The sequence below is a fragment of the Trachypithecus francoisi genome, unplaced genomic scaffold (genome assembly GCF_009764315.1).
Source record: "Trachypithecus francoisi isolate TF-2019V2 unplaced genomic scaffold, Tfra_2.0 Lachesis_group9, whole genome shotgun sequence".
Classification (NCBI taxonomy): Eukaryota; Metazoa; Chordata; class Mammalia; order Primates; family Cercopithecidae; genus Trachypithecus; species Trachypithecus francoisi.
The window spans coordinates 36,846,242-36,873,481 of record NW_022681474.1 but is presented as its reverse complement, the minus strand read 5'-3'; the positions used below and the strand labels follow the sequence as shown (position 1 = coordinate 36,873,481).

At 43.9% G+C, this 27,240-nt stretch overlaps 1 protein-coding gene and 1 long non-coding RNA gene across 6 annotated transcripts in view; one reads left to right on the top strand and one right to left on the bottom strand.

Annotated features, from left to right (window-relative positions):
- The first annotated feature begins 4,887 nt into the window (after positions 1-4,887).
- Positions 4,888-27,240, top strand: part of MICU1 (mitochondrial calcium uptake 1) — a 265,955-nt gene continuing 243,602 nt past the window's right edge. For 4 of the 5 annotated variants that reach the window (XM_033209906.1, XM_033209905.1, XM_033209904.1 and 1 more), the window contains exon 1: positions 4,888-5,069. The gene's annotated coding sequence lies outside the window, so the exon portion shown is untranslated. The remainder of the gene's footprint in view (positions 5,070-27,240) is intronic. The other variant, XM_033209902.1, reaches the window with a different exon arrangement.
- LOC117082845 lies at positions 7,804-25,671 on the bottom strand. The gene is made up of 2 exons (XR_004436797.1): positions 25,619-25,671; positions 7,804-7,903 (listed from the first exon to the last, which is right to left on the bottom strand). It is a non-coding gene; the product is annotated as an uncharacterized LOC117082845 (long non-coding RNA).

Sequence of the window (27,240 nt, the reverse complement as noted above, 5' to 3'; positions counted from 1 at the left end):
TGCAGTGGCAGGATCTCAGCTCACTTCAGCTCACTGCAAGCTCCGCCTCCTGGGTTTACGCCATTCTCCTGCCTCAGCCTCCCAAGTAGCTGGGACTACAGGCGCCCGCCACCACGCCCAGCTAGTTTTTTTTTTTTTTTTGTATTTTTTAGTAGAGACGGGGTTTCACCGTGTTAGCCAGGATAGTCTCGATCTCCTGACTTCGTGATCCACCCGTCTCGGCCTCCCAAAGTGCTGGGATTACAGGCTTGAGCCACCGCGCCCGGCCAGAAGTTGTTTTTCTTAAGAATATATTTATGTCAACATATAATGGATCTATTATTTTTAAATAACTAAGTACATATTAATTAAAATAATTTCAATTTTAATTTTCTTTCTTTTCTTTTCTTTTTTTTTTTTTTTGAGACCGAGTCTTGCTCTGTCACTTAGGCCCAGGCTGGACTGCAGTGGTGTGATCCTGGTTCACTGTAACCTCTGTCTCCCGGATTCAGGCGATTCTTCTGCCTCAGCCTACTGAGTAGCTGGGATTACAGGCTTGTGCCACCATGCCCAGCTAATTTTTGTATTTTTAGTAGAGACAGGGTTTCACCATATTGGCCAAGATGGTCTTGAACTCATGACCTCAGGTGATCCACCCGCCTCACCCTCCCAAAGTGCTGGGATTACAGGCGTGAGCCACTGTGCCCGGCCTCAATTTTAATTCCTCATATGCTAAATTTAAAAAAGTTTATAGAGACAGGTTCTTGCTCTGTTGTGCAGGCTGGAGTGCAGTGGCATGATCATAGCTCACTGTAGCCTCAAAGTCCTGGCCTCATGTGATCCTCCCACCTCAGCCTCTCAAAGAGCTGAGATTATAGGTATTAGCCTCTGCCTGGCTGAATATGGTAAATATCGATAGGTATAATACACATAAATAAAAGTTCTTTTGAGTCCTCAATAATTTTTAAGTGTATAGGGGTTCTAAGACCAAAAAGTTTGAGAAATATTGATTTATGTTTTTAAATGTTATTTAATAGTTTGACTGATTAGTTTTATATAAACAAATGTTGCCTAAAATTAGAATTGAATTTCAGCAAATCTTTTTTTTTTTTTGAGATGGGGTCTCGCTCTGTCGCCCAGGCTGGAGTGCAGTGGCCGGATCTCAGCTCACTGCAAGCTCCGCCTCCTGGGTTCACACCATTCTCCTGCCTCAGTCTCCCGAGTAGCTCGGACTACAGGCGCCCACCACCACGCCTGGCTAATTTTTTGTATTTTCTTTAGTAGAGACAGGGTTTCACCACATTAGCCAGGACGGTCTCCATCTCCTGACCTCGTGATCTGCCTGCCTCGGCCTCCCAAAGTGCTGGGATTACAGGCATGAGCCACCACGCCCAGCCCTTTTTTTTTTTTGAGATGGAGTCTCGCTCTGTTTGCCCAAGCTGGAATGCAGTGGCACAATCTTGGCTCACTGCAACCTCTGCCTCCTAGTTTCAAGCAAAGCGATCCTGCTGCCTCAGTCCACCTAGTAGCTGGGATTACAGGGACGTGCCACCATGCCTGGCTAATTTTTGTATTTTTAGTAGATATGGGGTTTCACCATGTTGGCCAGGCTGGTCTTGAACTCCTGACCTCACGTGATTCACCTGCCTTGGCCTCCCAAAGTGCTGCGATTATAGGTGTGAGCCACAGCACCTGGCCTGAATTTCAGCAATTTTTTTTTTTTTTTTTTTTGATACGGAGTTTCGCTCTTGTTGCCCAGGCTGGAGTGCAATGGCATGATTTCAGCTCACCGCAACCTCTGCCTCCTGGGTTCAAGCGATTCTCCTGTCTCAGCCTCCCGAGTAGCTGGAATTACAGGCATGCGCCACCATGCCTGGTTAATTTTGTATTTTTAGTAGAGATGGGGTTTCCCCATGTGGGTCAGGCTGGTCTTGAACTCCCGACCTCAGGTGATCTGCCTGCCTCAGCCTCCGAAAGTGCTGGGATTACAGGCATGAGCCACTGTGCTCCACCAGCAATTCTTAAAAATTGATTTTTGTTTAATGTGTATGGATGATTTAACTTTCCTTTTTCCTTGTTCTGAGAAACAGTTGACTTAGCTACTATTGAAGCTCTATGAACCTCCAAAGTATTCCATAGTAGTTTATGACACAACTTGAAATTCTCATCATCAGAGATAATGGATATGCTGCTTGAGAAGGATATCAAGTTAAGTTTCTATTAATATTTAAGGAAGACTGGGCACAGTGGCTCACACCTGTAATCTCAGCACTTTGGGAGCCTAAGGCGGGAAAATTGCGAACAACCTGGGCAATATAGCAAGACCCCATCTCTACAAAAATTTAAAAATTAGCCAGGCATGTTAGTGCCCACCTGTAGTACCAGGAGGCTGAGGTGGGAGAATCGCTTGAACCCAGGAGGCAGAGGCTGCAATGAGCTGACATCACTCCACCTGCACTCCAGCCCGGGTGACAGGGACCTCGTCTCAATAAAACAAAAAACAGGCCGGGCGCGGTGGCTCAAGCCTGTAATCCCAGCACTTTGGGAGGCCGAGGCGGGCGGATCACAAGGTCAGGAGATCGAGACCATCCTGGCTAACACGGTGAAACCCCGTCTCTACTAAAAACTACAAAAAACTAGCCGGGCGAGGTGGTGGGCGCCTGTAGTCCCAGCTACTCGGGAGGCTGAGGGAGGAGAATGGCGTGAACCCGGGAGGCGGAGCTTGCAGTGAGCTGAGATCTGGCCACTGCACTCCAGCTTGGGTGACAGAGCGAGACTCCGTCTCAAAAAAAAAAAAAAAAAAAAAAAAAAAAAATAAAACAAAAAACATAAAACAAAAAACCAGGGGCGGGGGGAATAATTTCTTTATCAGATTTCTCACTTAACAGAGAACAGTGTCTAAATGGGAAGAGACACGACAGAAAAGGTACATTTTGATAGCTTGGCAAGCAAATTAGCAATGATTCCTAACTCCTGTGGCAAGGCAGGTCAGAGGACAACGGACTAAAGTACATTTTTTTTTTTTTGAGACAGAATCTTGCTCTGTCACCCAGGCTGGAGTGCAGTGGCACGATCTTGTCTCACTGCAACCTCCGTCTCCCGGGTTCAAGCGAGTCTCCTGCCTCAGTCTCCTGAGTAGCTAGGACTGCAGGCGCCCGCCACCACACCCGACTTATTTTTTGTATTTTTAGTAGAGACAGGGTTTCACTGTGTCAGCCAGGATGGTCTAGATCTCGTGACCTCGTGATCCATCCGCCTCCGCCTTCCAAGTGCTGGGATTACAGGCGAGAGCCCCGGCGCCGGGCCTGAATTACATCATTTAAGAGTGGAAGCCTCAGAGGCCCTCAGGTCAGGTCTATGTCCTACTACTGCACGTACTGCATTACCTAGGAGTGTCAGCTGGCTTCCCTACCTGCAAATGAATAAAACAGTATCCATCCTAGAGTGGTGTAGACAAACACTGAGTTGTATGTAAAGCTCCAGCACAGCGCCATGAACACTATCATTTATTGTACTTTGGTTAGTTGGGTCTGAGAAGAAATGGAGAATACAGAGTTGATACTGCTTACTTCACAATTTACCTCAGAGATGGTTTTGTTGGCTTTGTTTCTATAGTTGTTCCCTTTTCCATAGCTCTGCTACGTTAATTCTTGAAAAACAAATATTGTTTGAAAGTTCTCTGGGACTGGCGCGGTGGCTCGCACTTGTAATCCCAGCACTTTGGGAAGCCGAGACGCAAGGATCGCCTGAGGTCAGGAGTTCAAGACCAGCCTGGCCAACATGGTGAAACCCCGTCTCTACTAAAAATACAAAAATTAGCCGGGCGTGGCGGGGTGCGCCTGTAATCCCAGCTACTCGGGAGGCTGAGGCAGAAGAATCACTTGAACCTGGGAGGAGGAGGTTGCAGTGAGCTGAGATCGCATCACTGCACTCCAGCCTGGGCCACAGTGTGAGACTCCGTCTCTAAACAAACGACAACCAACCAACCCACCCCCTACCCCCACCCAAAAAAAACCAAACACACTCTCTGGTATTATAGTCCTATTTCCATTCTATTTCCACAGCAGGGGTGAGGATCCTTTCCCATCCCATTTTTCTGATAAAAACACCTTCTTCAGCCGGGCGCAGTGGCTCACGCCTGTAATCCTCGCACTTTGGGAGGCCGAGGTGGGCGGATCACCGGAGGTCGGGCGTTCGAGACCACCCTGACCAACATGGAGAAACCCAGTCTCTACTAAAAATACAAATTAGCTGGGTGTGGTGGCGCATGCCTGTAATCCCAGCTACTCAGGAGGCTGAGGCAGGAGAATCACTTGAACCTGGGAGGCGGAGGTTGCAGTGAACTGAGATCGCTCCATTGCCCTCCAGCCTGGGCATCAAAAGTGAAACTCTATCTCAAAAACAAAAACAAAAACAAAAAATCTTCTTCAAGGGAAAACTTTTTTTAGTGGCTTAGAGACTATAAACTCTGCAATAATATTAGTCTGCAAATAAAACAACTGAAAAACCCATCCAGTAGAGGAAGTGGTGAGAGTTTCTAAATCCAAAAAAGGCTCAAGGTTATGAAACAGGAACATTTAACTCTGATAAAATTTTATCTCTGATAAAACGAAACAGAGTTGGAAAGAAACAATTTCCAATTCACGGTGGTCCAGTTTTCTTTTCACGAACTCCTTTTTGCTTAGCCAACACGAAAACGGGTACCGAGGAGGTGTCATGAGCCACAATAAATTTCTCAACAGATTCCTATGACCCTTGTGGAGGGGAAAAAAAACAGAAGAAATGCCTGACAGCTACTGGGCGCTCTCCAGCTTTCCCGCCTAAACGCGAGCCGGGTAAGGGGGAGTGACCGGGCTAGGGCGGGGTCCGAGGCTGGGGCGTGGCGCGTTGATTTCCCCGCCCCTCTCCGTTCCTTTTCCTCTGTGCCCCTCCCACACGCCTGTCGCCAAGATCCCGACAGGCCCAGCGGCTAGGAGAGTCACGTGAGGGTGGGCGGAGGAGGTGGAGGTTTGTCTCCGCTGTTTCATCTCTATGGCTGTCAGAGGTGGGCGACTTTGACCGAGGAGCTGCTGGAGCTCGTGCTTGGACGCGTGAGTGTCGGACTCTGGAGGGTATGAGGAGACAGCAATTTAGGGAAGGCGAAGGGGAAGGGGGTAGGCGAGACAGCCTTAGGGAACTGGGCTCCGAGGCTGGCCGTTTGTCCGTCCCGGGCATCCGGCTACTTCTCGGGTCTGGCGGGATACCTGTGTCTCCCTGATGCGCTCAGCTTTTGGTGCTGAGAGGAGTCCGTAGTCCTGCTTGCCTCCCGTCCTCCACTTTTCTTCACCCCAACCCGTCCCTTTTCCCGTCCCGGGAGAACTTCTCCCAGTGCCGGCTTCCCAACTTGGCGCCGACGCCCCCCTCCTCACGGGCGAGTGGGACACTCCAGTAGCCTTGACCAGCTCTCTTGGAATTTGTGGATGTGGTTGGAAGTGGGTGCGGGAGTTCACAGATGGATTTCTAATACGGAGAAATATTAACCACTGAATCGAAGTAAGTGGAAAATCTGTGAGGACTCAAAGGAGCAATGCAAAGTGCAGGTTACTCGGACTGTTCAGTTTTTAATCTTTTCCAGCGCCTTCCCATTTTCATTACGTTCTCCCTGTTTTCTTTTCACCGTCCCATTCTGGCCGACCATAGACTGTTTTGAGAAAGAGCTAGATTTTATTGACTCTGTGTGAATGTTGGGGGAAGAGTTGAAAACAAACTGTTCTTTAAGTTGCCTTCTCTGTGATCGTATGGTTGATGGTTTATTTACCTTCCCTTTACCATGCCTTAAAAAATACAGTGGCCATTAGTAAATATAAGTATAATACATATCTTATAGCTAAGGGACTAGAGTAAAATATTTTATTCTCCCTGTGGTACCTTAGAAACGCCAGTTTTCTTCCTATTTACCAGTAAATGTTTCTATCGCACTTATTTGGCTGGCTTTTTTGATGTGCCTTTGTTTATATTAAAACATCCCTTTTGGGCACGTGGGGAAGTGATCTAGCAGTATTAAGAAAGGAGTTTGCATTTCATTAGGTGAAACAAGTTCGGTGTTGATAGCTGTAGGAGAGTTTAGGTTTCATTGGACCATATGACAATAATAAACGTCAGCATCTTGAGACAAAGGTGTTGGCCAGAATGACCCACCTACTGTGTTTCTGGTGTGGACAAGGTAACGAGCTTTTTGAATGTTGCCTTATCCTAAAAACTTTAGTACTCATTGCCACTTTTCTGTAAGAAGGTAGCTTTTGCCTCCAGCTACTCTTTGTCCCCACCGTTGGTATGTCTCTGATTGTCTCTTCCACGTAAGAGCATCACTCTGGCTACCTAATGTATCAAGCAAGTGTCCCTGACATCTTCTAAGTGCCCTTACTGAGAGTCGTAAAACATAATATTAACAAAAAGTGAATATTCTGGAGTGGCTTGTGTGCCTGGGGAGAAAGGGAAAGAATGATAGAAACTAATAAAAGCTAGTAAATGGAAGAGAACAAAAGTGTTTATTGCTGTCTTCCTTTATATTTACTATATTCGGTAGATTGTTTACATTCCTAAGAAGTGAATCTCGAGACTAACTTTCCTGTATTTAAGAATAAAACAGGCTGGGTGTGGTGTCTCAGGCCCATAATCCCAGCGCTTTGGGAGGCCAGGTGGATCCCTTGAATCCAGGAGTTTGAGACCAGCCTGGGCAACATGGCAAGACCATCTCTACAAAACACAAAAATTAGCTAGGTGCATGCCTGTAGTCCTGGCTACTTGGGAGGCTGAGACAGGAGGATGGCTTGAGCCCTCGAGGTTGAGGGTGCAGTGAGCAGTGATCATACCATTTTACTCCAGCTTGGGCAACAGAGCGATACCCTGTCTCTTAAAACAGCAACAACAAAAGAATAAAACGATATGAAATTTTTCCATAATGCAGTATTATGCAAAATAATTATAATTGAAATATTTAACTGACCAACTCCTTCAGATCTTATGCTATTCAGAGTTATAGGACTAATATAATTGATAAAGCTTTTTTAAACCCAATTTTGCCACTTTCAATCTTTAAAGTTAGCTTTATCTCTTGAGCCATTTTTACAATGGCTGCAGCACGTGCTGAACATTAACCATTTTTTCCGTATACAATTGTTTATCCCTTTAAAAATGAGAACCAGTTTTTAATTAATTCACTAATTAATTAAATAGAGATGGGTTCAGCCATTTTGCCAAGGCTTGTCCTTTTGTTGGGGAGTGGGAAAGGAGTCTCACACTGTTGCCCAGGCTGGAATGCAGTGGTGTGATCTCGGCTCACTGCAACCTTCGCCTCCTGGGTTCAAGCAATTCTTCTGCCTCAGCCTCCCAAGTAGCTGGGACTGCAGGCGAGGCACCACATCTGGCTAATTTTTTGTATTTTTAGTAGAGATGGGATTTTACATGATGGCCAGGCTAGTCTCGAACTCCTGACCTCAGGTGATCCACCTGCCTTGGCCTCCCAAAGTGCTGGGATTACAGGCCTGAGCCACCACACCCGGCCTGCCCAGGCTAGTCTTGAACTCCCAGACTCAAGTGATCCTCCCGCCTTGGCCTTGCAAAGTGCTGGGATTATACGTACAAGCCACCATGCCTAGCCACAAGAACCAGTTTTTTTAAAAAAGGTTTACTCAAACTGTTTTTTCCACTCATATTTTCCTTTTCTTTTCTTTTCTTTCTTTTCTCTTTTCTCCCTTTCTCCCTCCTCTCCCCTTCCCTTTTCTTTTCTTGTCTTTTTTTTTTTTTTTGGAAATGGAGTCTCGCTCTGTCTTTCTTGTCTTTTTAACAAAGTTTCACTCTTGGTCCCCAGGCTACAATGCAATGTTGTGATTTCGGCTCACTGCAACCTCTGTCTCCTGGGTTCAAGCGATTCTCCTGCCTCAGCCTTCCGAGTAGCTGGGATTACAAGAGTAGGCCACGATGCCTGGTTCAGTTTTGTATTTTTAATAGAGATGGGATTTTACTATGTTAGCTAGGCTGGTCTCGAACCCATGAACTCAAGTGATCCGCCTGCCTCAGCCTCCCCAAGTGCTGGGGTTAGAGGTGTGAGCCATTGTACCTGGCCTCCCACTCATAATTTAAAAATGAAAATATTGTAATAGCTTTATTTTGTGCCAGAAGAAGAAGGTGATTGTTTTTATTTTTTTTTTATTTTATTTTTTTTTTTTGAGGCGGAGTCTCGCTCTGTTGCCCGGACTGGAGTGCAGTGGCCGGATCTCAGCTCACTGCAAGCTCCGCCTCCCGGGTTTACGCCATTCTCCTGCCTCAGCCTCCGAGGAGCTGGGACTACAGGCGCCCGCCACCTCGCCCGGCTAGTTTTTGTATTTTTAGTAGAGACGGGGTTTCACTGTGTTAGCCAGGATGGTCTCGATCTCCTGACCTCATGATCCGCCCGTCTCGGCCTCCAAAGTGCTGGGATTACAGGCTTGAGCCACCGCGCCCGGCAGGTGATTGTTTTTAGATGGATATTCTATGTGCTTTGGTAAATTATGAGAAAATTGTTAATACTTTTAAGATATTGAAATATGAATATGTGAGCATATTTGAGAAGAAAACATGGGCAATATTTTTAAATGTTTTAAATTTCCTATTACAAAAGTAATATGCTTATTTTTGAAAAATGGAAACATTATGAAAAATACAATATTGAAAGTCAAAGTCCTAATTTATCTTTTCTCTTACTACCAGGTAACCCCTAGTTCCCTTTGCATATTTGGGATTCAGTGTGGAAAAGTAATTAAGGCTCTGGAGTCTGATTCCCTGGGAAAGATTGTAATACCAGCACTAGGCTTACTTCCTTCAACCTCAGAAACCCAAGAAGAAAGAGAACTTCCCTTTCTCCGCAGTTCCAGCACACCACCGTATGGTAGTTTCATTGACCTGACTTGGGTCTTTGCCCATCTTAGAGAGGCAGTCCCTGTGGCCAGAGTGATGGAATGTTTTGTGTGGCTAGGCTTGGAGTTTGTCCCCATCCTGGAGTGGGAAGGAGAGGGATATAGTTTGAAACCATTTGAATTAAGGGTGGGTGACAGTTCCTAAAGAAAAATTGAGGTGATACTTTCTGGAGAAGAGAGATTGGTTGCTAGACAGGCAAAAACAACAGATATTCACTAAAATAATTTTCGTGGAGTTTTTTTTTTTTTTTTTTTGAGACGGAGTCTGGCTCTGCCGCCCAGGCTGGAGTGCAGTGGCCGGATCTCAGCTCACTGCAAGCTCCGCCTCCCGGGTTCACGCCATTCTCCTGCCTCAGCCTCCCAAGTAGCTGGGACTACAGGCGCCCGCCACCTCGCCCGGCTAATTTTTTTTTGTATTTTTAGTAGAGACGGAGTTTCACCGTGTTAGCCAGGATGGTCTCGATCCCCTGACCTCGTGATCCGCCCGTCTCGGCCTCCCAAAGTGCTGGGATTACAGGCTTGAGCCACCGCGCCCGGCCGGAGTTTTTTTTTTTAATTAAGAGAGCTTGGGGCCGGGCGCGGTGGCTCATGCCTGTAATCCCAGCACTTTGGGAGGCCGAGGTGGGCAGATCATGAGGTCAGAAGATTGAGACCATCCTGACTAACATGGTGAAACCCCATCTCTACTAAAAAGAAAAAAAAAAAAAAATACAAAAAATTAGCTGGGCATCATGGCGAGCGCCTGTAGTCCCAGCTACTCCGGGGAGGCTGAGGCAGGAGAATGCCCTGAACCCAGGAGGCGGAGCTTGCAGTGAGCAGAGATCATGCCACTGCACTCCAGCCTGGGCGACAGAGCAAGACTCTGGCTCAAAAAATAAATAAATAAATAAAAAAGAGAAGTTGGCTTCCTTTTGCAATATAAAAAATTGTATTTACAGTTTACATGTTGATTTTTTTCTGTTTTTAATGCTTATTATTATAATAACTTAAAGAATTTGAAAAAATTTAAACTCTTCCAGTGTGTGTATCTGTACTGTTATTACATGTTTAGTACCTTTGGTCTGGAATATTCAGGTTTTATAACTTTAAATATATTATGTATTGGCCAGCTTGTTAAAATAAATTCTTGATATTTTTATTACCGTGGGTGAACTTGATTAGTAACTGCAGTTAATACATAATAAAAATGTTTTGAATATTTAAATACATGTTGTGGATATGATTAAATGCTTGGTTCTTTTCATTATTTTATGTTTAAACTGTTAGTATAGAAACCACTTAATTTTTTTTAATTATTATTATTTTTTGAGATGGAGTTTTACACTTGTCGCCCAGGCTGGAGTGCAATGTTGCGCTCTTGGCTCACTGTGACCTTTGCCTCTTGGGTTCAAGCAGTTCTCCTGCCTCAGCCTCCCGAGTAGCTGGGATTACAGGTGCCTGCCACCACAGCGGCTATTTTTTTTTTTTGTATTTTAAGTAGAGATGGGGTTTCACCATATTGGCCAGGCTGGTCTGAAATTCCTGACCTCAGGTGATCTGCCAGCCAAAGTGCTGGGATTACAGGTGTGAGCCACTGCACCCATCCAAAACCACTTTATTTTGAACATGGTATGTAAAATAAATTACCATAATTATAACTAATTGCTGTTACTGGGTGTTAACTTTAAAACTACAGTTAACACTAGTTTTGTATCTTTATGCCTTATTCTGATGGTTCATCGTTAAAACAATTTTTTCCGGTAGAAACGGGGTCTCACTATGTTGCCTAGGCTGGTCTCAATCTCCTGGGCTCAAGCATTCCGCCTGCCTTGGCCTCCCAAAATATGGGGCTTACAGACATGAGCCACCATGCCTGGCCAGTCTTGCTTTAAGAGCACGATAGAGTGGATACCTGTAAATAAGATACCTGTGGGTAAAACAGATAACAGAATGTTAGTTGAAAAAATAAAAAAAAAAGGTAGCTGTGGAATTGTACAACCATGAGAAGTGATTGACATTAAATATAATTAATAACCTGGCATTGAAAAGTTAAATATTGCCACATCGTGGGAGAGGTGTTTTAGTTCTGTTTATGAGGCAAGAAATGGCTAGAAGTAGACTCATCTTTTTTTCCCCAAACTAACAGGGTGATCAATTTTTTGCAGATCATGAATGTTCCTAGACTAATACTAAGTTCAAGATGGGTTTTACTATGAGAAAATTGAAACTTTAGTATAGTATTTGAGAAAGATATCCCATCAGTTAAGTATACAAATAGTGCTTGCATTTCTCTTCAAAGTGATCTAATGTTGCTTATTTAAAACTTGAAGTGCTTGGCCAGGTGCAGTGGCTCATGCCTGTAATCCCAGTACTTTGGGAGGCTGAGGCAGGAGAATAACTTGAGGTCAGGAGTTCGAATCCAGCCTGAGCAACATGGTGAAACCTTGTCTCTACTAAAAATACAAAAAATTAGCCAGACGTGGTGGCACACTCCTGTAATCCCAGCTACTTGGGAGGCTGAGGCATGAGAATTGCCTGAACCCAGGAGGCAGAGGTTGCGGTGAACCAAGATGGCACCACTGTATACCAGCCTGGGCGACAGAGTGAGACTCCATCTCAAAAGCAACAAAATCTTAAAGTGCCTATTCTAATAACCTTGCTTGGACAGTTAATTTGGATTTGGTGTCTGTTATAAGCAAAAATTATAATTTATATTTTGCTTTTTAAAGTTTGTTCTTTGAGTATGGGAATTAGCAAGCTGTTTTTTTCCTTTTTTTAAAAAAAGTAAACATGAATACTTTGCCTACCATCCTAATAAGATTGGGTCAGCACTGTAATATGGCACAAAAGAGTATTAGAATCTAGCTCTAATTTATCCTCCTCCCCTTTTTACTCGTTTTCCCATGTTCTAGTCAGAATGAGACACTTTTTGCTCCCCCTGTTTGCCATGTCTTTTTGTGTCTTTATGCCTTTACATAGGCTATTTGTTGTACTTGGAATGCCTCTCCACCATTTTGCCATCTCCCAATTGATGAGCTGCTGTTCATCGTTCAACTAGATTAATGAATTGTTGTTCAGTATGTAGAACCTCCCTCTACCCTTGGGTGGTTATTTTCCTTGTTGGTTCTCATAATTTACTTTATCTGTTTAAAGTAGTCTTCTTACTTTGTGGAGCAATTGTATGTATTGTCTATTACATTGAGTGATTCTTGATGCCAGAAACTGGGTCTTATTCATCATCGTATACCGAGTACACAACAGAGTCTTTGTCAAATGTATAAGCTCAGAGCATGTTTGGTGAATAAATGAGTAAATAAGATATATCATCTGTTTTATTTATTTATTGTTTCGAGACGGAGTCTTGCTCTGTTGCCCAGGCTGGAGTGCAGTGGCGCAATCTCAGCTCACTGCAAACTCCGCCTCCCGGGTTCACACCATTCTCCTGCCTCAGCTTCCTGAGTAGCTGGGACTACAGGTGCGTGCGACCACGCCCAGCTAATTTTTTTGTATTTTTAGTAGAGACGGGGTTTCACCATGTTAGCCAGGATGATCTCGATCTCCTGACCTTGTGATCTGCCTGCCTCAGCCTCCCAAAGAGCTGGGATTATAGGCATGAGCCACCGGGCATGGCTGATATTTCATCTTTTTTAAAAGTCAGAATAGACAAAGGATATAATCCAACAAAGTAAGTCTGTACTTTGTAACCTTTATCAGTCTGATATATTTAGAGAATTTACCTGGACACATCTAGAAAATTCCATCCACATATTCTACAACATATCAACAAACAGGTTTCTAATATGTATCAAGACATTGAAAGGAGAGATGAAAATATGTTCTGTTCTTCAAGGACCTTACAGCCTAGTGGGGAAAACGGACAGATGAACAGATAATTACAATTTAAATTTAAGCTCATTAAAAATAAAGAAAATAAAAAATTCAGTTTCTCTTAGTTTTACTAGACATATTTCAGATGCCCAGTACTCACATATGGCTAGTGGCTATTGTATTGAACAGCACAGATACAAAATATTTCTGGCATCGCAACCTGTTCTACTTGACAAGAGCTGTGGTAGCACATTATAATTAAACGAATCTGCATTCTCTAGTTAGAGATGATAGTTAATTTCATTTCAACCAAGTTGTGCTTTTTCAATTAAAATTCACTTTTAGATTTGAAAGTTGGATTTTTTTAAATTTTAAGCAGATTTTATTGTAATATATTTCAAATAAAGTAGCATTATAATTTTTTTCAGGTCTTTGACCTGCAATAGCATTTAAATTAAGCAATCTTAGAATTTGATTTTCAATGTAAGCATTGATATTGTCTGACATTCTATGCTAATAAGTCCTGAGATGGTACTGAAGCATAATGGTTAAGTGCAATTCCCTTGGGAGCCAGGGCAGTGGCACACACCTGTAATGTCAGCTATTTTGGAGGCTGAGGTGGGAGGATTGCTTGACCCCAGGAATTCAAGACCAGCCTGGGCCACATAATGAGACTTCTTTTCAAAAAAATAATAAAGATACACAATTATTTTTAGAAAATAGAGTGTTTGTGATCAGAGAAACCTGCCTCTGCCATGCTATAACCTAAGGCAAACTGGTAGTTGTGTTTTTTATTTTGGAGATGGAGTCTGGCTCTGCTGACCAGGCTGGAGTGCAAGTGGTGTGATCTCAGCTCACTGCAGCCTCTGTCTCCTGGACTTAAGCCATTCTCCTGCGTCAGCCTCCCTAGTAGCTGGGATTACAGACATGCGCCACCACTCCTGGCTAATTTTTGTATTTTTAGTAGAGACGGGGTTTTACCGTGTTGGCCAGGCCGGTCTCTTAACTCCTGACCTCAAGTGCTCTGCCTGCCCCAGCCTCTCAAAGTGCTAGGATTACGGGTGTGAGCCACTGCGGCCAGCCTAGGCAAACTTTTTAACAGCTTCGAGCTTTGCTGGTTTTTTGTTGTTTTGAGTTGGGGTCTCGCACTGTCACCCAGGCTGGAGTGTAGTGGTGTGACCACCGTTTACTGCATCTTCAAACTCCTGGGCTCAAGCAGTCCTTACACCTCAGCCTCCTGAGTAGCTAGGACTATAGGTTTGTGCCACCACACTTGACTAATTGTTAACTTTTTTGTAGAGACTCGGTCTTAATATGTTGCACAGGCTGGTTTCAAACTCCTGGCCTTAAGTGACCCTGCCGCCTCAGCCTCCCAAGGTTCTGGGATTACAGGTGTCAGCCCCCATGCCCAGCAAGCTTTGGTGTTCTTATCAGTGAAATGGGAGTAATAATAATAATTACCCCAAAGGGTTACTGAGGACTAAATAAGGTAATGGATATCAGGTACTTAGCATAGTACCCCTCACAGAGTAGTGTCTGTTAAATGTTAGCATTAAAAAGAGTTTAAACTATCAGTTGTTCAATTTTTTTTTAATTGAGGAAATTAGAGTATGGACTGGTGTTAGATCATACTTAGGAATGGTTAAATTGGTTGAGTATAACTGACATCATTATGTCAAAAATCCATATTTTTGGAGAGACATAACAAAATGTATAGCAGTGGAATGATACAATATTTGAGTTACCTTAAAATAATTCAGAGAGAGATGAATAAAAGGGACAAAAAAAATTGGTCTTCTGTTTCTGGTGAAGTAGTAGTAACAGGGACTAGGCTTACCTTCCTGCCTGAAACAGCTAAAAAAGCAGACAAAAATGTGTAAAACAGTGGTTGTCTAGATTTTGAGCATTGTGCAGCCAAGGAGAGTAATCCCTGAAAGATAGGAAAGAAATGAGATGAGGTCTATGATTGCTCTGGCTTGCTGCCTAGACAGTTTTCCAGCCGCACAACAGGGACAGGGAACCCAGGCAGAGCACAATAGTTTCCCTTAATTGAGGGAGTCTGGGGAGGCCAAAGCATCTGGAGTTCTCAGGGCAGAAAACTGGAGATAGCTGCAGAGAGGGAGAACTTCAGAGAACTGCAGAGGATCCCTCTCAAGTATTCTGCTGAGAACTGATCAGTGGATATATATGTGAGAAAACTTTCTGAGGCCAGGAAGGTAATCACTTGAAAAGATCAGGTAAAACAATACTTGCTGAATTAGGAATAGTGGTGTTTTTTTTTTTTTTCCCACCAACCAGAGTGGAAACCATCTTACAGGTCATTGTGTAGACTCTCTCTCTTTTTTTTTTTTTTTGAGATGGAGTTTCGCTCTTGTTGCCTAGGCTGGAGTGCAATAGCGCAATCTTGGCTCACCACAACCTCTGCCTCCCAGGTTCAAGCGATTCTCCTGCATCAGCCTCCCAAGTAGCTGGGATTACAGGCGCGCACCACCACACTCGGCTAATTTTGTATTTTTAGTAGAGATGGGGTTTCTATGTAGAGTCTATTAAGGGTTTTGCCCTAATAGTGGGTAAATTAGCCTTGAACTAAATACTTCTCCAGCCCAGCCTGACAAAGCTTAAAAGCAAGACCTGAAAGGGCCCAAACTGTTCCCTACTAATTTAATCATGGTCCAGAATAAAGCTCAAAAATAGTTATAGGGATACGAGAAAGCACACAAGGTAAAATTCACAATGTCTGGCATCCAGTCAGAAATTACTAGGCATGCAAAGAAGTAGGAAAATGTGACTCATACTGATGAGAAAAAAAATTAGAAACCAAAACAGAAGTGACACAGATGATAGAATTAGTAAAGAGGGATTTAAAACAGTTAGCATATTCCATATGCTCAGGAAACTAGAATAAAGATTGAACTTTTTTTTTTTTTTTTTGACGGAGTCTTGCTCTCTTGCCCAGGCTGGAGTGCAGTAGCGCAGTCTCGGCTCACTGCAAGCTCTGCCTTCTGGGTTCATGCCATTCTCCTGCCTCATCTTCCCAAGTAGCTGGGACTACAGGTGCATGCTGCCACACCCAGCTGATTTTTTGTAGTTTTAGTAGAGACGGGGTTTCACTGTGTTAACCAGGATGGTCTTGATCTCCTGACCTTGTGATCCGCCCGCCTCATCCTCCCAAAGTGCTGGGATTACAGATGTGAGCCACCACGCCCAGCCAAGATTGAACATGTTAAATAGAGACATGAAAGGTATGAAAAGACTCAAACGGAACTTTCGGAGATGGAAACTATAATGTCTGAGATGCAAAATACATTTAATGGGATTAATGACAGATTAGACATCAGAGAAAAAAGCCTAAGTCAAGACTCATGAAATATACAAAATAATCTATGTAGAATTCTTGCCAAAAATACTTAGTGATCCAACTTTTAGATGTAACTTTCCGTTTACAGGAAAAAAAGAGGAATAGAGAAAGATTTAATACCACACCACAAGTGTGCTGTGGTGCTGTTGTTCACACCTGTAATCCCAGCACTTTGGGAGGCCAAGGAGTGAAGATTGCTTGAGTTTAGGAGTTCAAGACCAGCCTGGCCAAAGTGGTGAAACCCTGTCTCTACTAAAAACACAAAAATTAGCTGGGCTTGGTGGCACGTGACTGTAATCCCAATTACTGGGGAAGCTGAGACACAAGTATCACTTGAGCCCAGGAGGCAGAGGTTGCAATGAGCCAAGATCATGCCACTGCACTCTAGCCTGGGCAACAGAGTGAGACTCCGTCTCAAAAAAACACAAAGAAACAAAACCACACCACAAGGAAGCCATCAGACAAATCCACAATGTGAAAAATGCTGCAATATATTTGCCCTTTTCTCTTCAGAAATTAGGGTTGTGCTATGGTTGTACAACATGGTGAGTGTATATGCCACTGAATTGTATGCTTAAAAGTGGTCAGTTTTCTGTTATGTATATTTTAGCACAGCTTAAAGATTTGCCATTTTAATAATTTTTAAGTGTACAGTGGCATTAAGTACATTCACATTGTTATGCAACCATCACTAGCATTCATTTCCAAAACTACTTCCCAAACTGAAACTCCATACTCATTAAAGGCTCATTCCTCATTTCCCTCTCCCTGAAACCTCTGGCATCCATCATTGTAGTTTCTGTCTCTATGATTTGACTATGCTAGGTGCTTCATATAAGTGAAATCACAAAGTATTTGTCTTTTTTTTGATTGGTTTGTTTCTCTTAGCATAGTATCCTTCAGGTTCATCTATGTTGTAGCATATGCTAGAATTTCCTTCCTTTTGAAGGTGAAATGACATGATGAAATCTTGCCATAATTAAGAAAAAAAAGGCTGAATAATATTCCTTGTATGTATGTGTCACATTTTACTTATCCATTCATCCATCAGTGGACACTTGGGTTGCTTCCGCCATTTGGCTGTTGTGCACAGTGCTGCTTTGAGCATGGCTGTACAAATATCTATTCAGGTCCCTCCTTTCAATTCCTTTGGAAATATACCAAGAAGTGGAATTGCTGGATCATATGGTAATTCTATGTTTAATTTTTTGAGGAGCTGCCATACTTTTTCTGTAGTGCCTGCACTATTTTTTTTTTTGAGACGGGGTCTCGCTCTGTCGCCCAGGCTGGAGTGCAGTGGCCGGATCTCAGCTCACTGCAAGCTCCGCCTCCTGGGTTCACGCCATTCTCCTGCCTCAGCCTCCTGAGTAGCTGGGACTACAGGCACCCGCCGCCACGCCCGGTTGGTTTTTTTGTATTTTTTTAGTAGAGACGGGGTTTCACCACGTTAACTAGGGTGGTCTCGATCTCCTGACCTCGTGATCTGCCCGTCTTGGCCTCCCAAACTGCTGGGATTACAGGCTTGAGCCACCGCGCCCGGCCGTGCCTGCACTATTTTATATTCCTATCAGCAGTGTACAAGGGTTTCAGTTTCTACACATCCTTGTCAACACTTGTTTTCTGTTTTTTTTTTTAATTTAATTAATAGCCATTTGAATGAGTATGGGTACATTTTATATTATGTGTTTTTTGTTGTTGTTGTTGTTGTTGTTGTTTTTGGGGGGGACAGAGTGTTGCTCTTGTTGCCCAGGCTGGAGTGCAATGGCACAATCTCGGGTCACTGCAACCTCTACCTCCTGGTTCAAGCGATTCTCCTGCCTCAGCCTCCCAAATAGCCGGGACAGGCGCCCGCCACCACGCCTAGCTACTTTTTTTGTATTTTTAGTTGAGAAGGGGTTTTGCCATGTTGGCCTGGCTGGTCTTGAACACCTGACCTCAGGTGATCCCCCCGCCTCAGCCTCCCAAAGTGCTGGGATTACAGGCGTGAACCACTGCGCCCAGCCTATTAGGTGTATTTTAACACAGCAAAAACTAAAGTTGTAAGGGGAGAAAAAGGTTGTGTGTGAAGAACTCTTCCAGATTAAGAGAGACTGTCTAGAGAAAACCAAGATAATGTGTCATGTTTGTATGGATCCTTGTTTGAAAAATCAGCTGTAAATTTTGGGGAAGTTTCTATGTGTTCTAGTATTGGAAGATACTAGGTAATTATTAATTTGAATAAATTTGATAATGTAGTTATGTAGGAGAAAATATTGTAGTTGTGTAGGAGAATATAGGGTACAGCCAGGTGTGGTGGCTCACACTCATAATCCCAGAGCTTTAGGAAGCTGAGGTGGGAGGATCAGTTGAGGCCGGGAGTTGGAGACCAGCCTGGACGACATAGTGGGACCTCGGCTCTACAAAAAATAAAAAAAAAATTAGCCAGCCGTGTTGTCACATCCCTGTAGTTCCTAGCCACTTGGGAGGCTAAGGCAGAAGGACTACTTAAACCTAGGCTTTTGAGGCTGCAGTGTGCTATGAGCATGCCACTGCACTACAGCCTGGGTGACAGAGCAAAACCTGTCTCTTAAAAAAAAAAAAAAAAAAAATTAGAGGTAAAATGTTTCTCCTAATGATGTCTGTAATTTACTTTGAAATGACTCAACATAGAAAATAGTTTGTTGAATAGCTATATAGATAAATGGATGAAGCAAGTATATCGAAATGTTAATTGCTGAATTTAAGTAATGCACATATGGTGTTCATAATAGTAGTCTTTGAAATTTCCTGCGTGTTTGAAAGTTTTAAAATAAGCTATAAAAGTTTGATGTGGGCCGGGCGCGGTGGCTCAAGCCTGTAATCCCAGCACTTTGGGAGGCCGAGACGGGCGGATCACGAGGTCAGGAGATCGAGACCATCCTGGCTAATACGCTGAAACCCCGTCTCTACTAAAAATACAAAAACTAGCCGGGCGAGGTGGCTGGCGCCTGTAGTCCCAGCTACTCGGGAGGCTGAGGCAGGAGAATGGCGTAAACCCAGGAGGCAGAGCTTGCAGTGAGCTGAGATCTGGCCACTGCACTCCAGTCGGGCGACAGAGCGAGACTCCGTCTCAAAAAAAAAAAAAAAAAAAAAGTTTGATGTTAATATTTTTTTCTGAAAAAGAGGTCATTTAAACAACTTGCTTTTATTTTTATAATTACTTTTAATCTTTAATATTTCTAGTTTTTCTTTATATTATAGATTTTGTCTTATAGATACTGCATCTTTTCTCTCTCTCTTTTTTATTCTTTGTATGTAATTCGTATGCATTTTAGGAAGTGAATTTTGCGTCGTCTTCACCAGTGGAGTATGCATTCTTCATATATATCCCAACTTTTTTTTTTGAGACAGAGTCTCACTCTGTCACCCAGGCTAAAGTACAATGGTGCAATCATAATTCACTGCAGCTTCAAACTCCTAGGCTCAAAGAGTCCTCCTGCCTCAGCCTCCGAGTAGTTATGGCTACATGCATGTGCCACCTTGCCTGGCTAATTGTTTTTTTAAATTGTTTTTTGTGAGACAGGGTCTTGCTATCTTGCCCAGGGTGGTTAGGAACTTCTGGCCTCAAGTGATTCTTCTGCCTCAGCCACCAAAGCTCTGGGATTATAGGCATAAGCCACTAAACCTAGCTATATTCCACCCTTTTGAAAGAGTAATTCGACTGTCAAAGCCTTGGCATAACTCCCATTACTCTTTTAGCCTAGAGGTTTTAATTTCATGCTCTATAGGAAAATGGCTCCTAACTCATTAATAATTTCCTTTTCAACTGTATGTTTTCTTTAGGCTCAGATTAAAGTCTGGTCAGCTCCTGAAATACTTTGTGTACTGTGTTAAGATTCACGAAGTGTCATTTTTTTTTTTTTTGGTTAAGAAAATAGATGGCAGACTCTAGTGTTATTGTGGGAAATCTGGAGTTCTATAAGAAATTAAACATTTTAGCCTTATGAGTCTGGGATTTTATTTATTTCTTTAAGCCTGTTTACTAGCTGATTTTCCCAATATTAAACACATACACAGATTTCTTTCTGTAGTATAGTTTGATAGGAAGACGATAAGGAAAGGAGTTACCAAATCTGGTTTCAGTTTCCAATTTCGCTGTTATCTAGCTTTGTGATTTTTTGTTTGTTTGTTTTTTGGTTGGTTGGTTTTTAAGAGATAAGGTTTCATTGTGTTGCCCAGGCAGGAGTGCAGTGGCTATTCACAGTCACTATGTAGCACTGTAGCTTCAAACTCCTGGCCTCAAGCGATCCATCTGCCTCATTTTCCCAAGCAGCCGAGACTATAGGAACACACTGCAGTGCCCAGAGAGCTTTATGACAGTGATGGAGTTGCTTATCACCTCCCTGGACTGTTCCCTCTCATACTGAAATTTTGAAAAATGTTAAGGACTCTTTCAGCTCTAGTATTCTAGTATATCACTCCTTTAGTCTGTTATTTTCAGTGTTTGAGAGTATTGGGGTAGACCATATATCTCATCAAAACTGGGTTTTTTTCTTTCTTTCTTTTCACTTTTATCTTATTTCTTAACGCAGGGCTCTCTTTTTAGTTTTTTTTTTTTTTTTTGAGATGAAGTCACTGCAATCTCTGCTGCCCAGGTTCATTCAAGCAATTCTCCTGCCTCAGCCTCCCGAGTAGCTGGGATTACAGGCACGCACCATCACACCCAGCTGATTTTTGGATTTTTGGTGGAGACGGGGTTTCACCATGTTTGTCAGGGTGGTCTCGAACTCCTGATCTCAGGTGATCTGCCCACCTCGACCTCCCAAAGTGCTGGGATTACAGGTGTGAGCAACCACACCTGGCCTGTTTTTTTTTAAACAACAAAAATCTTAGATTTTAATCCAGTTACTTGCCTACTTTTTTGTGGCAGCAGGAAGTTTTTCTTTGTACTGATAAGCATATTTATTACAGTTTTTCCTTTGGCTAGTAAAATAGAAATATGAGGTAAAGTAATGTATCATGTTGTACTACATAGTCTCCATTTGCCCCTCTGTATTCACCCTCTAACCTTCTCCACTAAGCTTTATGCTCCAAGAGGTTGCCTTTTATAAGCTACATCCATAAACTCTTTTTTTTTTTTTTGAGACGGAGTCTTGCTCTGCCACCCAGGCTGGAGTGCAGTGGCCGGCTCTCAGCTCACTGCAAGCTCCGCCTCCCGGGTTCACACCATTCTCCTGTCTCAGCCTCCCGAGTAGCTGGGACTACAGGCGCCCGCCTCGTCGCCCGGCTAGTTTTTTGTATTTTTTAGTAGAGACGGGGTTTCACCGTATTAGCCAGGATGGTCTCGATCTCCTGACCTCGTGATCCGCCCGTCTCGGCCTCCCAAAGTGCTGGGATTACAGGCTTGAGCCACCGCGCCCGGCCTTTTTTTTTTTTTTTTTTTTTATGAGACAGAGTCTCACTTTGTCGCCCAGGGTGGAGTGCAGTGGCGCGATCTCGGCTCACTGCAAGCTCCGCCTCCCGGGTTTACGCCATTCTCCTGCCTCAGCCTCCCGAGTAGCTGGGACTACAGGTGCCCGCCACCTGGCCTGGCTAGTTTTTTGTATTTTTTTAGTAGAGACGGGGTTTCACCGTGTTCGCCAGGATGGTCTCGATCTCCTGACCTCATGATCCGCCCGTCTCGGCCTCCCAAAGTGCTGGGATTACAGGCTTGAGCCACCGCGCCCGCTCCATAAGCTCTTTTTCTTTTGTAATCCAGTAGGGTTTGGCGAAGACAGAAGTTGGGAGGACAGTGATGTCTGGGTGTGTATTTCCCTAGCTCCCTCCTTGTCAGTGGTAATAGTTGTATTCCTCTGCTGAAGGCCACACAGCTTCTGTCAGCTGTTTCCCAAAGCTGTAACTACAGTTGACTGAGTTCTGGTAATTCCAGTATTACCTTCCCTGGCCCAGTAAGGCCCACTGTCTTCCCACTCTTTATGTTCAGAGTGCTTTACTATCTGTTGGTTTTTTTTTTTTTTTTTTTTTTTTTTTGAGACGGAGTCTTGCTCTGCCACCCAGGCTGGAGTGCAGTGGCCGGATCTCAGCTCACTGCAAGCTCCGCCTCCCGGATTTACGCCATTCTCCTGCCTCAGCCTCCCGAGTAGCTGGGACTACAGGCGCCCGCCTCGTCGCCCGGCTAGTTTTTGGTATTTTTTAAGTAGAGACAGGGTTTCACCGTATTAGCCAGGATGGTCTCGATCTCCTGACCTCGTGATCCGCCCGTCTCGGCCTCCCAAAGTGCTGGGATTACAGGCTTGAGCCACCGCGCCCGGCCCTCTTGTTGGTTTTTGTTAACTCTGCTTGTGTCTTTGCAAACAGTCTTTTTAGTAAATACTCTCTAATTACACCATCCTTGGCAGTTTTTGTTCTCTTAAAATTTTAAATCTCAGATAAGTGATGAGTCTGTTGCCATATTCCACATAATTTGGACTAGATACATTTTTCTTTAAAAAAGTGTCATAAAATATATAGAACATAAATTTACTTTTTTAACTACTGGTTTTTTTTTTTTTTTTTTTTTTGAGACGGAGTCTTGCTCTTTCGCCCGGGCTGGAGTGCAGTGGCCGGATCTCAGCTCACTGCAAGCTCCGCCTCCCGAGTTTACGCCATTCTCCTGCCTCAGCCTCCGGAGTAGCTGGGACTACAGGCGGCCGCCACCTCGCCCGGCTAGTTTTTGTGTTTTTAGTAGAGATGGGGTTTCACCGTGTTAGCCAGGATGGTCTCGGTTTCCTGACCTCGTGATCCGCCCGTCTCGGCCTCCCAAAGTGCTGGGATTACAGGCTTGAGCCACCGCGCCCGGCTTTTTTTTTTTTTTTTTGAGAGAGTATGTCACTGTGTTACTTATGCTGGAGTACAGTGGTGTGATCATAACTCACTGTGGTCTCAATCTCCTAGACTCAAGTGATCCCTCTGCCTCTGCTTCCTGAGTAGCTGGACTATTATAGGTGTGTACCACCATGCCAAACCAGTTTTAAAAATTTTTGTAGGGATGGGGTCTCACTGTGTTGCCTAAGCTGGTCTTAAACTCCTGGCCTCAAGTGATCCTCCCCACGTTGGCCTCCCAAAGCATGGGGATTATAGATGTGAGCCATCATGCCTGGTGTGACCACTTTTTAATGTATACTTCATTGTCATTAAATACATTCAACATGTCATGCAACCACTGCCACTTTCCATTTTCAGAACTTTGTCATCATCTCTAAACAGAAACTCTGAACCCATTAAACAATAACTTCCCATTTTCCCTCTTCCAAGCTCTTGGTAACCATTAATCTACCTTCTGTCTCTGAATTTTTACTATTTTAGGTACCTCATATAAGTGGAATCATAAGGTATTTGTTCTTTTGAATCTATCCATATTGTACCATATGCCAGAATTTCCTTCCTTTTTAATGGCTGAATAATATTCCATTGTGTATACATACTGTTAAAACACTTTACACAAATTAAATTTAACAGCTTATTTGAGCAAAGAATGATTTGTGAATTGGCCAGCCCTCAGAACCAGAATGGATTCAGACCAACTCTAGGGCTGCTTCATGGTCAGATAACATTCATAGACAGAAAACAGAAGTGAGGTCCAGAAATGGCTGGATTGGTTACAGCTAGAGTTTGCCTTATTTGAACTTGGTTTGAACAGTTGGGTGCCTGTGATTGGCTGAGACTTGGGTACTTGCTACAAGAGTAGGTCTATTTATACATCGTTAGGTTACAGCTAAGTATGGAGAAACATTTAGGCCAACCTTAAAATATGTACGAAGGTAGCTTTAGGCCAAACTTAATTCGACTAACAATAGCTGCATTATTTTACATTCCCACCTACAATGCACAAAGGTCCCAATTTCTCCACATTTTCTCTGGAAAATATTCTAGTTTTTTGATAATAGATACTCTGTTCTGGGTGTGAATAATACCTCATTATGGTTTTAATTTGCTTTTGCCTAATGATTTTTTTTTTTTTTTTTTTTTTTTTTTTTGAGACGGAGTCTTGCTCTGTCGCCCAGGCTGGAGTGCAGTGGCCGGATCTCAGCTCACTGCAAGCTCCGCTCCCGGGTTCACGCTATTCTCCTGCCTCAGCCTCCGGAGTAGCTGGGACTACAGGCGCCCGCCACCTCGCCCGGCTAGTTTTTTTTTGTATTTTTTTAGTAGAGACGGGGTTTCACCGTGTTAGCCAGGAGGGTCTCGATCTCCTGACCTTGTGATCCGCCCGTCTCGGCCTCCCAAAGTGCTGGGATTACAGGCTTGAGCCACCGCGCCCGGCCGCTTTTGCCTAATGATTGATGATGTTGAGCATCTTTTCATGTGTTTACTGACCATTTGTACATCTTTGGAGAAATGTCTATTCAAGTCCTTTCCTCATTTTTTGAAAAGGATTCAAATGGTATTTAGGTTAGACAAAAAGAAGTATTTTGGCCAGGAGAGGTGGCTAACGCCTGTAATCCCAGCACTTCGGGCTGCCGAGATGGGTGGATCACTTGAGGCTAAGAGTTTGAGACCAGCTGGCCAACATGGCAAAACTTTGTCTCCACTAAAAAAAATACAAAAATTAGCTGGATGTGGTGTCACATGCCTGTAATCCCAGCTACTCGGGAGGCTGAAGCAGGAGAATCGCTTGAATCCAGGAGGTGGAGGTTGCAGTGAGCTGAGATTGCACCACTGCACTCCAGCTTGGGTGACAGGGTGAGACACCCTGTTTCAAAAAAAGAAAAAAAAAGCCTTTTCTTTGATTAGAGCAGTATAAAGGAAAAAACAATCTGTATAAGAAAAACAAAATTTTCTCCTCTCTTTACTCTCACTCACAACATACAGTCACTCAGCACTTCACTGCCTACATGAGATGTGTGGATTATTTCCCGCACTAACCAATATCTGATACTAGTTGAATGTCCTACAGTTCAGTTCAATTCTGGTACTAACTAGAGTTAGTGTAGACCCCCCACAGGTTAAGGGTTGGGTCTCACTAAACTGTTCCCCCTTAGATGCTAATCACATGCAGTAGGCTGCCAAGTTACCCACTTCTGTCCAACCTCACTATGAACTGGAAGTTCCCACAACCTCCTTCTTGGGTTTGGTCATTTGCTACAGCAGCTCACAGGACTCAAGAAAGCACTTTACTTACTATAACTTGCTTATTTTTTTTGAGATGGAGTTTCGCTCTTGTTGCCCAGGCTGGAGTGCAGTGGTGCGATCTTGGCTCACCGCAACCTCTGCCTCCCAGGGTCAAGCGATTCCCCTGCCTCAGCCTCCCGAGTAGCTGAGACTACAGGTGCACCACCACACCCAGATAATTTTTTGTATTTTAGTAGAGACGGGGTTTCACCATGTTGGCCAGGATGGTCTCGATCTCCTGACCTCGTGATCCACCCGCCTCAGCCCCCTGAAGTGGTGGGATTACAGGTGTGAGCCACCGCGCCCAGCTCCTTTTTTTTTTTTTTTCTTTTTGAAACAGAGTTGCACTCTTGTTGCCCAGGCTGGAGTGTAATGGCGTGATTTTGGCTCACTCCAACGTCCGCCTACCGGGTTCAAGCTATTTTCATGCTTCAACCTCACGAGTAGCTGGGATTATAGGCTTGTGCCATGATGCCCAGCTAATTTTTTTTTTTTTTGAGACGGAGTCTCGCTCTGTCACCCAGGCTGGAGTGCAGTGGCCAGATCTCAGCTCACTGCAAGCTCTGCCTCCCGGGTTCACACCATTCTCCTGCCTCAGCCTCCCGAGTAGCTGGGACTACAGGCGCCGCCACCTCGCCCGGCTAGTTTTTTGTATTTTTAGTAGAGACGGGGTTTCAGCGTGTTAGCCAGGATGGTCTCGATCTCCTGACCTCGTGATCCGCCCGTCTCGGCCTCCCAAAGTCCTGGGATTACAGGCTTGAGCCACCGCGCCCAGCTAATTTTTGTATTTTTAGAAGAGATAGGGTTTCACCACGTTGGCCAGGCTGGTCTCGAACTCCTGACCTCCTGTGATCCGCCCACGTTGACCTCCCAAATTACTGGGATTATAGGCGTGAGCCACCGTGACTGGCCTATAACTTGCATATCTTAAAAGGATAAAACTAAGAAACAGCCAGATGTAAGAGTTGCATAGAGCAAGGTATAGGGGAAGGTTATATATGCCAGGCTCCTTATACCTTCATGAGTTCCCCAGCCTGGAAGCTGTTGGAATGGTCCTTTTAGGTTTTTATGGAGACTTCATCATGTAGGCATGATTGATTAAGTCGTTGGCCAGGATAATGTGCTCAGTCTTCAGTCTCTCTCCTTTCCCTGGAGGCCAGGACTAAAATCCCACCCAGACTGAAAGTACCAACTTTCTAATCACATGGTTGGTTGCACAGGAAATCAGCCCTCATCCTGGGACTATTTTTGAAGCCCCCATCCCCACCATCAGTCATCTCATTAGGATAGAAAAAGACACATCACTTCAGAGGTTTCAAAGGTTTTAGGTGCTGCCAGGAAATGGAATGAAGACCAACATATATATATATATATATTTCTTATTATAAATCACAGTATTACAAATAGCAAGGATAGATAAGTTCATGATTAAGTCTTACTTAAAAAAATTTGTTTTTGAGATGTCGTTTCACTCTTGTTGCCCAGACTGGAGTGCAGTAGCGCAATCTCAGCTCACTGCAACCTCTGCCTCCCAGGTTCAAGAGATTCTCCTGCCTCAGCTTACCAAGTAGCTGGAATTGCAGACGTCCACCACCACGCCCAGCTAATTTTTTTTGTATTTTCAATAGAGATGGGGTTTCACTGTTTTGGCCAGGCTAGTCTTGAACTCCTGACCTCAGGTGATCCACCCACCTTGGCCTCCCAGAGTGCTGGGATTACAGGCATGAGCCACTGTGCCCGGCCTTACTTTTTAGTTTTAATTAAATATTTGCATTAAAGGGAAGATATTTAGGTTTACATAGTTATGTAACATTTTAGTGAAATTTCTTTCTTTCTTTTTTTTTTTTTTGAAATGGAGTCTCACTCTGTTGTCTAGGTTGGAGTGAGGTGGCACAATCTTGGCTCACTGCAACCTCCACCTCCCAGGTTCAAGCAATTCTCCTGCCTCAGCCTCTTGAGTAGTTGGGACTACAGGCATGCGCCACCACGCCTAGCTAATTTTTTAATTTTTAGTAGAGACAGGGTTTCACCATGTTGACCAGGCTGGTCTTGAACGCC